Raw genomic sequence first — 12,505 nt, 5'->3', positions numbered from 1 at the left:
CTAGAAATTATTACATGCAAAAAGGACATACATTGATGAATGTCAAGATATCATTAATAAAAACATATCGGCACCCATAAGGAACTAACAGGAAATAAGGAAGTATGTACATTTACAGACTTGGTTATTAATCGGTTCTGTGTGGGACCATTATCTTATTAAAATTTAGTTACTGTATGTACACCCCCGGAATTTTAATTTAGAGGTGTATCAGGTGCAATTATAATTGTGGTGCAGCAGATCCAGGACAGTAGGTGAGAGAGTATCATAGGCAGCTGGGGTCTGCAGAAGCTTGGGGAAAGACATATGGGAAACAGTTAAGTCAGGAGCACATCATTAGCAAAGAGGGATAGTTTGTATTCCTCATTACCAAGCAGCAGCCCTATAATGTCTACATCAAGATGAATCTGGGCCGCCAGTGCTCCTATGACCATGGCAATGATCAGGGGCAACAATGGGCACCCTTGTCTGATGCCATTTGTTATAGGAAAAGGAAGATGACAAAAGCACAAAGTTCACAAAGACCATAGAGGGAACTGAGTATAGGGCTTGAATACCCTGAGGATGTTCACTGTTGAGACCAAATTATCACAATTTTTTTATCATGAAAGGCCATCTAATACAGTCAAAGACCTTATCTGTATCTAGGGAACATACTAAGGTCAAGGTGCGTTTAGCATTAATAGAGTGAATAAGGCTGATCATCCATTTGATATTATCCTGGGCCTGTCTGGCATGCATAAAACCCACATGATCATTATTAGGTAAATGTATGAACTGTCGATAAGGGGAGAAAGCGGTATCAGTGAATGGTATGTGCGCTATACCGCTTCCCCCCATGTATGATAGCAGATTGTCCAGTGTCAGGGGATAGCGCCTCTGTCCCTATTGGCGCTGCTACATAAAAGATAGCAGGCCGATATGCACAGGCAGTGTATGAACGGTCAGCATCGCTGGCCGTTCAGACTCCTGCAGATGAAGATTTCGACAGCTGCATGGTGTCGATGCCCATACACCACAGCAGGGACAGAGCTGTCCCTGGCTGTGGCGGGTGCCAGGTCTGGACTGCACTGAGGATCTCGCATGAGTAGCGAGATCCCATGCACGCGCAGTGGAGCCGGCTGGTAAGAAGACACAGCGCGTCTGCACTAAGGTGATGTGCTGTGTGCTCAGGGGGACATTGCCGGCAGACAAGATATTCTTACATCGTCATTGTCCCTTCCTGCTTCGACACGGTAATGATGCGAAGCAGGAAGTCTTATAGCGGCACAATGCGTGCTGCTATAATACATTTACGCCTATGAACCAAGCAGTTCAGAGCGGTATTCGTGGGGTGTAGTATGGTTTGCCAACAGTCGGGGTCCCGGCGACCAGCATACCGGCACCGGAATCCCGACCGTCAGCATACCGACAGCTGGGTGAGCGCAACTGAGCCCCTTGCGGGCTCGCTGCGCTCGCCACACTACGCATGCCACGTTATCTATTCTCCCTCCAGGGGGATTGTGGACCCCCAAGAGGGAGAAAAGATGTCGGTATGCTGGCGGTCGCTGGAAGCCTGGCCTCCGGCAACCTGAAACCACCCGTATTCATGCGGTTTGCAAGAATCTTTGCCCAAACCCAGTGATCAACAGCAAGTTGGGTCTATAGTGGGCACAACCAAGGCATCCTTCCCCTCTTTAGGGATAACTTTGATCTTGGATTCAAAATCTTCTCTAGAGAAAGAACCACCAGACATGATGCCGCTAAACACCTCACACAAATAAGGCGAGGGTTATGTAGTTTGTAGCCATAAAGCCATCAGAGCTTGGACTCTTATAGCTTTAAGGCCCTTGATCAAGTCAGATTTCCTGCATCCCAATTTTGGCACACATTGGTTTAAGACTAGAGTAGGGTAATTTAGGTAGATGGCAGTAGAACAAGAAACCTTGTTTAAAATCCACAGAGGGAAAAGAGCTATTCGTAAAAAACTAAACATTATACAATTTGCATAAAAACTCTGGAACGCCTCAGTTATTTTAACAGGATCAAACATAGTTCTTCCTGAATGACATTTGATCTCAAGAACTTTATTCTGCAAGATTCTGGACCAAAGTCTGGATGCTAACAATCTGTCTACTTTATGGTCTTTTTTATAAAGGATTGATTAAGCCATTTAAGGGAGGAGTCTGCCTTAGCAGTATTTAGGAGGCCAAGCAGTTACAAGTTTGTCGTAGTCGTCAGCTGAGCCTGAGGTTTTATATAATCTACAGTTAGGTCCATATCTATTTGGACACTGACATTTTTTACATTTTAGATGTTTAACAAAACATATTTAAGTTACAGTTATATAATATAATATAGGTTATTAAAGGTGCAGACTCAGCTTTAATTTGAGGGCATTTACATCCAAATTGGAGGAAAGGTTTAGGATGTACAGCTGTTTAATATGTACAGGTAGCCCCCTCTTTTTCAAGGGACCAAAAGTATCAGACAATTGACTCAAATTATTTCATGGACGGGTCTGGGCTATTCATCACAAACATATAGTAAAGTCAGCATCCTACTAGCAGTCAGTCACATGTTATACATTAGTATAATAAGCAATATGAGTACATCATCAACTACAATAATATTTTAAGTATGTAGGAGAACACATTTACTCAATCATGTTTAACAGATCTAACGTATTCAGACGCAATGCGAAAGAAACAACCGTAATGGTATACAGACTCATATGCAAAATGTACTTATCTAAATATTCGTACTCAAAAGGTAGATAGAGATTTAGTACTGTATTACCCGTACTCAGTAGAGTGGGATACAGGGAGACTCACCCCGCTTCCAAGATCGATCATACGTTAGCGAAAGCTGAGTGGATCCAGACGCTACTAGTGTACACTGCCGCTCCATGACTTAGTGAACACAGACGCTTTGTGAGCACAAACGCACCGGTCATACAGCAGCCTATGCTGCGACCAGGTCCCCTCATGGTAGCAACCAGTGAACACAGACGCACGGGTCAAACAGCCGCCTAAGCTGTGACCGGGTCCCCTCGTGGTAGAGTCTGGGACGAAAGCGAGGAAATAGTTCATGGCAGGAGACTCAGCGGAAACTGGTCATGAACCGGGGGAGGGGCGACTAGGAGAGCGTCTGACTCCCCACTGCTGACATCAACCCTAGGGATCGCGGCCTCATACTATTCCTGGAGCCTCTGATCCCTAAGGCCTAGCGCTGATGCACCCGGGGTGGCAGCCGTGTCAGCTACTGTTTGGTAGTCTCCTCTAAAACAGTGCAGTTGTGTCCGTATTCCATCTACAGAGCAGAATCATTGCCTTACCTTCTCCCTGTGATCCGGTCACAGCCTGGTAACGTCTGCTGGACCTGCTAGTACATCTGACACAGACGCCCGCCGAAACAGCACTGTACTCGTGGGTAAGCATTGTCGCGACCCGGCGGGGAGTTCTTGGAGCTACTCTTTCTAATGTACGTATAAGATGCTGTTTAGAAAGATCACTCAAAACTTAGTAAGACTATAACAATAAAATAAGAAAGCTTAGGGCTGCCAAAAAACAGCAGCCCTCTGACCATGGTCAGGCTCCTGCCGCACCAAACAAAAAACTGATTTGCCTGAGCCAGGGGACGGGGATATATGGACGGTCCATCGCATGCTGGACGGTTCGTCGCATGCTGGAAGGCCAGAAAGCTTTGACTGATTGGTGCAAATCCGCTGCCGCTCCATAATATCCCATTGTTATCCTGTGGATAACCTGTGGACCCTGCTGGAGAAATTGAAGAATTTTTGGCACCACCAGGACTCTTCCTAGAGCTAGCCAGCCATCTAAACTGAGCAATTGGGGGAGAAGGGCCCTAGTCAGGGAGGTGGCCAAGAACCCGATGGTCACTCTGTCAGAGCTACAGCATTCCTCTGTAGAGAGTGGAAAACTTTCCAGAAAGACAACCATCTCTGCAGCAATCCACCAATCAGGCCTGTATGGTAGAGTGACTAGACGGAAGCCACTCCTAAGTAAAAAGCACATGGCAGCCCATCTGAAGTTTGCCAAAATGCACCTGAAGGACTCTCAGACCATGAGAAACATAATTCTCTGGTCTGATGAGACAAAGATTGAACTCTTTGGCGTGAATGCCAGGCGTCATGTTTGGAGGAAAACAGGCACCGCTCATCAACAGGCCAATACCATCCCTACAGTAAAGAATGGTGGTGGCAGCATCATGCTGTGGGGATGTTTTTCAGTGAGAGGAATTGGGAGACTAGTCAGGATAGAGGGAAAGATGAATGCAGCAATGTACAGAGACATCCTGGATGAAAACCTGCTCCAGAGCGCTCTTGACCTTAGACTGGGGCGACGGTTCATCTTTCAGCAGGTCAACGACCCTAAGCACACAGCCAAGATATCAAAGGAGTAGCTTCAGAACAACTCTGTGAATGTCCTTGAGTGGCCCAGCCAGAGCCCAGACTTGAATCTGATTGAACATCTCTGGAGAGATCTGAAAATGGCTGTGCACCAACGATTCCCACCCAACCTGATGGAGCTTGAGAGGTGCTGCAAAGAGGAATGGGCGAAACTGCCCAAAGATAGGTGTGCCAAGCTTGTGGCATCATATTCAAAAAGACTTGAGGCTGTAATTGCTGTCGTAGGTGCATCAACAAAGTATTGAGCAAAGGTTGTGAGTACTTCTGTACATGTGATTTCTTATTTTTTTATTTTTAATAAATTTGCAAAAATCTCGAAAACACTTTTTTCACGCTGTCATTATGGGGTATTTGTGTAGAATTTTAGAGAAAAAAAAAAAATTATTCCATTCTGGAATAAGACTGTAACATAACAAAATGTTATGGAAAAAGTGAAGCGCTGTAGACCTGATATTGGTCCAGTGAGGTAGACATTTTAAAAACCATGGATCTTGACAAGCAAAAAAAAAAAAAAAAAAAACCTAGAAAGTCAGCAAATATTGTACTTAAAAAAAAATATATATTTTAATAAGACAGGGTTCTCTATCATAACAATAAATCTGATGCACCCATAATCTTAATTTTGATATACAGCGATCACTAGAAATCAAAAAGTTTAGTTTTATAAACACATGCAAAGCAACACAGAATCAAAACCATTGTATGAGCTTCTAGCTGACGAGTCTGATCTTGAATCTGCTAGCAAGAGAGAATGCCAAAGAATAAATATCAGTTGTTATGGCAAATTAATTTATTCTTGGTACTTGATTCGTATTTCACCCTCGGGCAAAGAACAATATTTTCCTAAGCAAACTGGAGCTCAGTGGTCAGGTTCTAGTAAAGCTTAACCACTTAACTGACTATTATTTTTTCTGGAAACAACATAAAAAAATTGTTGCTTTTTTAATTTAATAAAAATCACTTTTTAAAAACATTTAAACATTTTATGGCAATATGTATCAAATTTTGGAGAGAGATTCAAGCACAGCCTGTAGAAACAGTTAGAAGCCGATTGGCTGGTATTTTATCTCTTTTCAAGGCGTAATACATCTACCCAAATGTGAGAAAAACAAAAAACAAAACCAGAACACAGGTGTCTAGAATCCCCTCCCCTACGGAGATAACAGGCCCCCTTTGCAATATCACCACCCCACCTTGTTGGCAAATAATTCCCCAGTGTTAACAGATCCCCCAGACGCATTTATCCATTGCCTGAGGAAGCTCAAGAATCTCATAAAACATGTCACATTTAACAATGATTTGATCATATGTCATGTATTACTATTTTATGGTTTATTTTTTGCAGTCAAATTTTTTATGCCTTACAATTTTTGGGGGGGATCATGTGATGGGATGCAGTTACAATACCGGCTGTCGGGAACCCAGCATTCAGGAGACCGACGCCGGAATCCTGACAGCCGGTGAAATACAGACACCCGGAATCCCGACCACCCGTGGGTATTCGCCACCAAGTGGGAATATAACCTGTGGAGAGCGAAGCGATCCACGAAGCCCAAAGCATGGCGATGGCAGCTGGCCCACAAGAGGACTTGCTCCTGGGATTCCAACAGACGGGATGCCACTGTCGGTTTACTGACAGCCGGCATCTCGTGTGCCAGTAAAACTTATGTATTCCCATGTGATAGTGATATTTAATTATGACTTGCCTTTTTACCCTTTTTTCATAATTGTTTTGGTCTTATGTCATTTTATTGTCTATACTAGCAAAAATAATTTTATATAAAAAAAATTCGTTTGATCATAACAATATATCGGATGTAAAAAATGTTTTTTTTAAATCTTCAAATAAAATCAATTTATTACACCCATTCATTACTGGACATTTCTTTAAACTTCTTTGGTGAGCAGTAAGATCTGATCCATGTTTTAAGTTTCATTTGCATGTATAAATATGGGAGAAAGCTCTTATTCTGAACAGCTCCTCTGCATTACTGAGTAAAAGATCTGTCCTTTTCATAACGTATCAGACACTTCCCCTGTAAATTGGGTTTATTCATTAGTTCATTATGTGCACTGATACGGTTTCTCCCCCATTAATATGGCGGTAGGTGTTAAACGCCCGTCTATATCGACAATGCTATATACATAGCACACTAACATGCAGGGAAACGTATGAACGGTTCATGTTTATGTGACCAGTGGTCACAATACCTAAGCCGGGACTATACTCACAACTGAGTGGGAATAGAACCATTGCACTTGACCCCCCCCCCCCCCCCCCGACGCTAATCTAACTACCGGGATCCTATTGCCGGGATTGTGACCGCAGGTCACACATAGCCAACGCGTATGAACTGTCAGTGGCATTGACTGTTCCGACACCTGGAGCTATCGGTTTCGAGCTGCAGTTGTCACTGTCCATACACCACAGCCAGGGACAGCGCTGTACCTGGCTGAGGTGGCAGCCGGCTCTGGGCTGCAGAGATCTCATGATAATAGCAAAGCAGGAAGTGCTATTTTGGCACAATTCGTGGCGCTATAATACATCTACCCTACGGTCATATGAGATGCAACCATGTTAGTGAAAGCCAATCTGGCTGTGATCGCATCCTATGTGCTTTTGACAGGTAAGTGGTTAAAGAGAGGGATCAGAAATGTGAAAATCATGGCGAGTCAGATGGAATGGTCATGTCAAATTGTTGTGCAGGCATATTTTTAAGTCACTGTGCAAAGCCTGAAAGCCAACTTGTGATCACTGTTAAAATAAGATTTTAAACCTACCGGTAAATCTTTTTCTCCTAGTCCGTAGAGGATGCTGGGGACTCCGTAAGGACCATCGGGTATAGACGGGCTCCGCAGGAGACATGGGCACTCAGACTAAAGATGGGTGTGAACTGGCTCCTCCCTCTATGCCCCTCCTCCAGACCTCAGTTAAAGAACCGTGCCCAGAGGAGACTGACAGTACGAGGAAAGGATTTTTGTTAATCTAAGGGCGAGATACATACCAGCCCACACCATACATACCGTACAACCTGGCATACACTAAACCAGCTGACAGCATGAACAAAACAGCATCAGCCAGAGACTGATCTCAACTGTAACATAACCCTTATGGAAGCAACAACTATATACAAGCCTTGCAGAAATAGTCCGCACTGGGACGGGCGCCCAGCATCCTCTACAGACTAGAAGAAAAAGATTTACCGGTAGGTTTAAAATCTTATTTTCTCTTACGTCCTAGAGGATGCTGGGGACTCCGTAAGGACCATGGGGATTATACCAAAGCTCCACACCGGGCGGGAGAGTGCGGATGACTCTGCAGCACCGATTGAGCAAACATGAGGTCCTCATTAGCCAGGGTATCAAACTTGTAGAATTTTGCAAAAGTGTTTGAACCCGACCAAGTAGCTGCTCGGCAAAGCTGTAATGTTGAGACGCCTCGGGCAGCCGCCCAAGAAAAGCCCACCTTCCTAGTGGAATGGGCATTTACCGAATTAGGTAACGGCAATCCAGCTGTAGAATGAGCCTGCTGAATCGTGTTACAGATCCAGCGAGCAATAGTCTGCTTAGAAGCAGGAGCGCCAACCTTGTTGGCCGCATACAGGACAAACAGTGCCTCTGACTACATAAATTTTTAAGGCCCTGACTACATCATCAAGGGACTCGGAAACCTCCAAGTCACCCGTAGCCACAGGCACCACAATAGGTTGGTTCATATGAAATGACGAAACCACCTTAGGTAGAAATTGAGGACGAGTTCTCAACTCTGCTCGATCCACATGGAAAATCAGATAGGGGCTCTTGTGAGACAAGGCCGCCAATTCGGACACCCACCTCGCAGATGCCAAGGCCAACAACATGACCACTTTCCAAGTGAGAAATTTTAATTCAACCGTTTGAAGAGGTTCAAACCAGTGTGACTTAAGGAACTGTAACACCACGTTAAGGTCCCACGGTGCCACTGGGGGCACAAAAGGAGGTTGGATGTGCAGCACTCCCTTTACAAAAGTCTGGAATTCTGGGAGAGAAGACAATTCCTTCTGAAAGAATATAGATAAGGCCGAAATCTGCACCTTAATGGAGCCTAACTTTAGGCCCATATCCACTCCTGTCTGCAGAAAATGGAGAAAACGACCCAGCTGAAAATCTTCCGTAGGAGCATTCTTAGCTTCACACCAAGATACATATTTCCTCCAAATACGGTGATAATGTTTCGCTGTCACCTCCTTCCTAGCTTTTATCAGAGTAAGGATGACTTCCCCCGGAATACCTTTCCTAGCTAGGATTTGGTGTTCAACCGCCATGCCGTCAAACGTAACCACGATAAATTTTGGAACACGCAGGGCCCCTGTTGCAACAGATCCTCCCTGGGAGGAAGAGGCCACGGATCTTCTGTGAGCATTTCCTGAAGATCTGAATACCAGGCTCTTCGAGGCCAATCCGGAACAATGAGTATTGTCTGCACTCTTTTTCGTCTTATGATTCTCAATATTTTTGAGATGAGCGGAAGAGGAGGGAACACATATACCGACTGAAAAACCCATGGTGTCACCAGGGCGTCCACCGCTACTGCCTGAGGGTCTCTCGACCTGGAACAATACATCCGAAGTTTCTTGTTGAGGCGTGACGCCATCATGTCTATTTGAGGAAGTCCCCAACGACTTGTTATCTCTGCGAAAACTTCTTGATGAAGACCCCACTCTCCTGGATGGAGATTGTGTCTGCTGAGGAAGTCCGCCTCCCAGTTGTCCACTCCTGGAATGAAGACTGCTGACAGAGCGCTTATGTGATTTTCCGCCCATTGCCACCCTGCTCCTTGTCCCGCCTTGGTGGTTTACATGCGCCACGGCTGTGACATTGTCTGACTGAATCAGAACGGGTAGGTCGCGAAGAAGATTCTCCGCTTGTCGTAGGCCGTTTTATATGGCCCTTAATTCCAGCACGTTGATGTGTAGACAAGCCTCCTTGCTTGACCACAGTCCCTGAAAATTTCTTCCTTGTGTGACTGCTCCCCATCCTCGGAGGCTCGCGTCCGTGGTCACCAGCACCAGTCTTGAATGCCGAACCTGCGACCCTCTGGCAGGTGAGTACTCTGAAACCACCACAGGAGAGACACCCTGGCCCTGGGGGACAGGCTTATTTTCTGATGTATTTGTAGATGGGACCCCGACCACTTGTCCAGAAGGTCCCACTGAAACGTCCTCACATGGAACCTGCCGAAGGGGATGGCCTCGTAGGCCGCCACCATTTTTCCTAATACTCGAGTGCATTGATGGACTGACACTCTTTTTGGTTTTAGCAGGTCCCTGACCATGTTCTGGAGTTCCTGGGCTTTTTCCGTTGGGAGAAAAACCCTCTTCTTTTCAGTGTCCAGAATCATACCCAAAAATGATAGCCGAGTTGTCGGAATCAACTGCGACTTTGGTAGATTTAGAATCCAGCCGTGTTGCTGCAGCACTCTCAGGGAGAGCGACACGCTTTTCAGTAATTGATCTCTCGATCTCGCTTTTATCAGGAGATCGTCCAAGTATGGGATAATTGTGACTCCTTGCCTGCGCAGGAGCACCATCATTTCCGCCATTACCTTGGTGAAAATCCTCAGGGCCGTGGAAAGCCCAAACGGCAACGTCTGAAACTGGTAATGACAATCCTGTACAGCGAATCTCAGGTACGCCTGATGAGGGGGATAAATGGGGACATGAAGGTATGCATCCTTTATGTCTAGTGATACCATAAAATCCCCCCCTTCCAGGCTGGAGATCACTGCCCGGAGAGATTCCATATTGAATTTGAACCTTTTCAAATACAGGTTCAGGGATTTTAGATTCAGAATGGGTCTGACCGAGCCATCTGGCTTCGGGACCACAAACAGGGTTGAACAGTACCCTCTTCCCTGTTGCATTATGGGAACTTTGATAATCACTTGCTGTTGACACAGCTTTTGAATGGCATCTGAAACTATTTCCCTCTCTGGGGGAGAAGCTGGCAAAGCCGATTTGAAAAATCGGCGAGGAGGCACTTATTCGAACTCCAGTTTGTAATCTTGGGACACAATTTCGATCGCCCAAGGATCCAAATCCGAATGAACTCAGACCTGGCTGAAGAGTCAAAGACGTGCCCCATCGGGTGCAGACTCCCTCAGCAGAGCCCCAGCGTCATGCGGTGGATTTTGTAGAGGCAGGGGAGGACTTTTGTTCCTGGGAACTAGCCGTAGCAGGCGTTCTTTTCCCTCTACCTTTACCTCTGGCGATGAAGGAAGAGCCCCGACTCTTTCTGAACTTGTGCGACTGAAAGGACTGCATCTGATACTGAGGTGTTTTCTTTTGCTGTGGGGGAACATAAGGCAAAAAAGAAGACTTACCCACGGTAGCCGTGGAAACCAGGTCCGCGAGGCCCTCCCCAAATAAAACCTCACCCTGGTAAGGTAAAGTTTCCATGTCTTTTTGAATCGGCATCACCCGTCCATTGGCGGGTCCACAGGGACCGTCTAGCAGAAATTGCCATGGCATTGGCTCTTGAACCCAACAGTCCAATGTCTCTCGCAGCCACTCTCATATATAACGCTGCGTCCTTAATGTGACCCAAGGTCAACAAAATGCTATCCTTACCTAGGGTGTCAATGTCAGATGACAAGTTATCTGCCCATGCAGCAATTGCGCTACCCACCCATGCCGACGCTACTGCCGGTCTGAGTAAGGCACCCGTATGCGTATAAATTGATTTTAAAGTAGTTTCCTGTCTGCGATCAAAAGGATACTTGAGGGCTGCCGTGTCTGGAGATGGTAGCGCCACCTTTTTGGACAAGCGCGTTAAAGCCTTGTCCACCGTGGGCGAGGATTCCCATGTAACCTGTCCTGTGAGGGGAAAGGGTACGCCATAATAATTCTCTTGGGAATCTGCAGTTTCTTGTCTGGAGTTTCCCAAGCTTTTTCAAATAAGGCGTTCAGCTCATGTGATGGGGGAAACGTTACCTCAGGTTTCTTTTCCTTAAACATGCAGACCCTCGTGTCAGGGACAGAAAGGTCCTCTGTGATATGCAAAACATCTTTTATTGCAATTATCATATAATGAATGTTCTTGGCCACCCTTGGGTGTAACCTTGCATCATCATAGTCGACACTGGAGTCAGAATCCGTGTCGGTATCAGTGTCTGCTATCTGGGAAAGGGGACGTTTATGAGACCCCGAAGGGCCTTGTGACACAGTCAAAGCCATGGACTGACTCCCAGCTTTTTCCCTGGACTCTTCTTTGTCCAATCTTTTATGTAATAAAGTCACATTTGCATTTAAAACATTCCACATATCCAACCAATCAGGTGTCGGCGGTGCCGACGGAGACACCACAATCATCTGCTCTGCCTCCTCCCTAGATGAGCCTTAAGCTTCAGACATGCCGACACACACGTACTGACACCCCCACACACACTGGGATATACAAATATGGGGACAGCCCCCCAATAAGGCCCTTTGGAGAGACAGAGAGAGAGTATGCCAGCACACACCCAGCACCACTGGACACTGGAACCAAGTCCCAGTCTGTACAGCGCTTTTATAGATATATAATACACAAACTGCACCAATTAAATGTGTGTCCCCACCCCCTCTCGTTTTTGCCCTCTGTACTTGTGTTCAGCAGGGGAGAGTCGGGGGAGCAGCTTCTCTGCAGCTTGCTGTGGCGAAAATGGCTCTGTTTAGTGCTGGAGGATCAAGTTCCGCCCCCTCAACGGCGGGCTTCGGTCCCGCTCAAATTCTTTATACTGGCGGGGGTTTTGTAATATACTGCCTCCGCAGTATGTATTATGCTGGCCAGTGTCCTTTGAGGTTATTATTGCTGCCCAGGGCGCCCCCCCTGCACCCTGCACCCTTACAGTGCCTTATGTGTGTGTGTTAGTGTGGGAGCAATGGCGCGCAGCGTGACCGCAGCGTGGTACCTCAGTGAAGATCTGAAGTCTTCTGCCGCCTTTGAAGTCTTCTTTCTTCTTATACTCACCCGGCTTCTATCTTCCGGCTCTGTGAGGAGGACGGCGGCGCGGCTCCGGGACGAACAGCGAGGACGACACCTGTGTTCCGACCCTCTGGAGCTAATGGTGTCCAG

At 46.2% G+C, this 12,505-nt stretch overlaps 1 protein-coding gene across 2 annotated transcripts in view; it reads right to left on the bottom strand.

The window, feature by feature from the left end:
• Positions 1-12,505, bottom strand: part of SLC25A21 (solute carrier family 25 member 21) — a 1,082,402-nt gene that overhangs the window by 1,013,912 nt on the left and 55,985 nt on the right. The window lies entirely within an intron of this gene.

The sequence above is a fragment of the Pseudophryne corroboree genome, chromosome 12, assembly GCF_028390025.1.
Source record: "Pseudophryne corroboree isolate aPseCor3 chromosome 12, aPseCor3.hap2, whole genome shotgun sequence".
Classification (NCBI taxonomy): Eukaryota; Metazoa; Chordata; class Amphibia; order Anura; family Myobatrachidae; genus Pseudophryne; species Pseudophryne corroboree.
Note: the sequence above shows the minus strand (reverse complement) of the source record. Positions and strands in the feature narration are given on the sequence as shown.